The following is a 3,466-nucleotide window of genomic DNA, read 5'->3' as shown; positions in this document are numbered from 1 at the left end:
CCATTCCAAGGATTAGCTAGGTAGTTTGGTGGAGATAAAGGAGCAGATAACAATCTAACTATGCAATTCTGATTGTATCACTTATCCTAGTACTTCAACTTCTCTAAACAGAATCCCCACTTTATGGACTGAGCTGATACACATTGTATTCAAAAATAGAAAGTTAAATGCTGTTACAACATATAAAGTATATTGCTGAGGACAGTCGTAATAGATTTCGTAGTCTCGATCTATGAAACCATTTCCCCTCCTCCCGCCCCTTTATCACAATTTACAATAAGAGGTTCAATAGCACTTAAAAGCAACTGTAATTATGTATTCCTTTGTTAATTTCGTTTCATTTATTTAATTAATCCATAGTGAAAGCCTAGGAAATGAGAAGGAAACAATCATCCAAAAGTATTCAGTAAACCCATTTTACTCTAACCCTAATAACCCAGGTTTGGTAATCAACAGTTGTACTATCTTAGAAAAATACAGTAACACTATTAAAAACAAACAAAAAACTTTGGCTGAGTGATAGTGAAAATGCTGAATCACTGCTATTATTCTTTAACTTACTATAACTTCAGACATAGGAAGCAAAAAAAAAAAAAGCATAAAAGGTACAACTGTTCCAACATTCTCTGATCATCCAATGGAGGCTCAGGAAAAGGGCAATCTTTTCAAATGATTTCCAATAAAGTGTTTGACTTAGGTATAAAAGCACATTTCACTAAATTTGTGGGGCATCTAGATAGATATAAAGGCAAGATTCTGACTTGTACTACTTTGGCACAATAAAAGATCCAAGGAAATACTTTGTGCGGTGGGAGGAGACTAGTTCTCTCACACGGATACACACTCCCTAAATTTATATTGGGTCTGACATAGCCCCCTGCACCCTCCATTTCCCACCTCCAAATCAGTTAGTCTACATAAGTATAAATAAAACAATATTCAATAGATCAGGCAATGCAATCTAATTATCTTAAACAAGTAATGGTGAATCCACTAATAGTGCAGTGTACTAACAAATGCAGATTTTCTAGATTACTGTACCACTGAATCTCCATCATCATGAACAACTCAATGTTAAAACATTACAAATTACAAAGGTGACAGTTAAGGAATCAAGACAACTGTTAAGTGACAATTCAATAAATGAAAAAGTTTGGCCTACTGCTTGGGCTTTTTCAACCATTCTAGACTTTTAGATAGAGGTCATTTTTAGCTTCAGTAGTCCTTTCATCAGGCCCTTTCACTAATTAATAGCACTCTAGTATTCAAGTGTTCACAAGACTCTCCTGGAGGGAATGGGAGTCTGTCTTAAACATTTCTTATGGCCAGTAATATAAAACAGATAGATAGTTATGCGTGTAAAGCAGCAGAAAATCGAGGCAAATGAAAATAGAAGCTCTAGTTAATAGTACTAGCTTTGAAGAAATTTTAGTTAAGTGACAAACGGAGGCTCCTTAATATTAAATGAGACATTAGAAATAATATGTAGAGTCCAATGAACCAGGATTCTATGGTTATTTTACTTCAGAAAATTAAGAAGAAATACAAACCACTGAAAATTCTTAAGGTACTGTTTTATCTAGGAAAGATGACAACACAAAAAAAGCTATGGACACACAGTAGCACAATTAAATGATTAAATAGATAACCAAGGACAGAAACAGTCTACTTTGCTACATATTCATGAGAAGCTGAGGTGTAAATCTTAAACTACAAACTCGTCCCCCATCCGAAGCATTAAAGAGTCCTTACACCAAGCTAATTTAAAGGTTTCATTTATACAATTGATAATTCTTCAAACTCCACAATATAAATGGCAATAATGACATATTTTAAATACTGCAATAAAAATAAACAGTCATCAGTTTAATGCATTGCGTTAATAACCTAAAAAAACTGCGAATAAAGGCATATTTGATAAATTATAGAGAACATCTGAACTGCTCATAATTGGGAGAAAATTTTAATTTTTATAATATGTACACAAAAGGAGTGGAAACAAATGAAGAAAACAAATTACTACATTGGTGCTGCACAAAAAAAATCAGGAGTATATATTATTAACAATTACATCCTCTTTCCTGTATCCTGGCAGAGAACAGTAGTAGGTTACCAAGCACAGGAACAATTGCACTATCTCATGTGAGTCTCCAACAGCAAGCAGATACTGCAATATGTCATTAAGCAACTTAACTGTGATTTCATACCATATGTGGCAGTAAGAAACCTTAAAAAATTAAAAGGCACACATAAGCTGATTTTAAATATTTTAAGTCCAGGCTACTCTCTTTAGATACAATGTTTAGAAAACCTGAATACTGAAACGATTTTTAAAAAAACATTTCCAAAAACCTTAATACAGAACTTAGAAACAATGGACCTGCACCAAAAAAAGTTACATTAAAAAAAAGTGTAAGAGTCATGAAGTTAATTAGAGCTAACAAATATTTAGAGATAAAAAAGATTCATAGGCAACTTATAATCTTTAGGGAAATAAGGTCGATGTCTGATTTTAGAGTAATAGGTATCATGTTTACTAAAAGTTCTCACTACGGTTCATGCCTATTTAAAATTCTATCTTTAAAGATATTTAAACGGATTTTATTGTTCCTTACAATTGGACTCACTGAAGAGTTCAAAACTAAAGCAACAGCATTTTTCTTAGCATGCACACACAAAATAATCTACCATTAAGTCATCTCATTAACTTATGTTTTCAACTTTAAAGAATGAACTGTCTCAAAAATATTGGGGAACATTTTCTTTACTTTGATGACATGTTTGACATGTTTACTCAAATCAGGTAGCATTTGTATATCCATATCCTTTTCTTGAATAAATGTTTTAGTACCAGCAGACTTAAAACAAACATATGTAAGAATAAATGAGGCAGATTCTAGAATATAAAATGGAAGAGTCACCCATAAAATTATACATGCCAAAAAAAAAAAAACCCTTATAAAAATTTTAAATGTTTGTCTCAAAAATAAACATGCAAGTATGCTACACTGAAGATGATGTAACTACCTGGGCTTTTTTTTTGAAAGTACAAAGCCAAGTTCTTTCTGATGGCCCACTGTGAAAATGCTCTTAAGATTCCATATATTTTTTTAAAGCATTTTTCTAGTCTTTATTTATTAAGTATAATTTGTGGTGATAATACTTACATTCTAAAACAGAGGCACAGGTTTGTTAACTTAAATCTCTTTCTGAGTGTTGTTAGTCTTTCTTAAAGGTAATACTGATGTCAGAATTGCTCTACTGGCATTAAGTAGATATTTGTAAAAATAGCCATTAAATACTAATTTAGAAGTATATTTAATGTACATATAAAACCCTATGTTAAAAGTATAAACTAGAGGAAATAAAGCACAGTTCTAACACTTCTATATTTCTTGACCATCAAAAAGTAAACCACCCTTTTTTTAAGACTTAACAGAACTTTAAAAAAAATTACTTAAACATA

Source organism: Cynocephalus volans, chromosome 7 (genome assembly GCF_027409185.1).
Source record: "Cynocephalus volans isolate mCynVol1 chromosome 7, mCynVol1.pri, whole genome shotgun sequence".
NCBI lineage: Eukaryota > Metazoa > Chordata > Mammalia > Dermoptera > Cynocephalidae > Cynocephalus > Cynocephalus volans.
The sequence above is the reverse complement of the archived record's forward strand: the minus strand, read 5'-3'. Positions refer to the sequence as shown.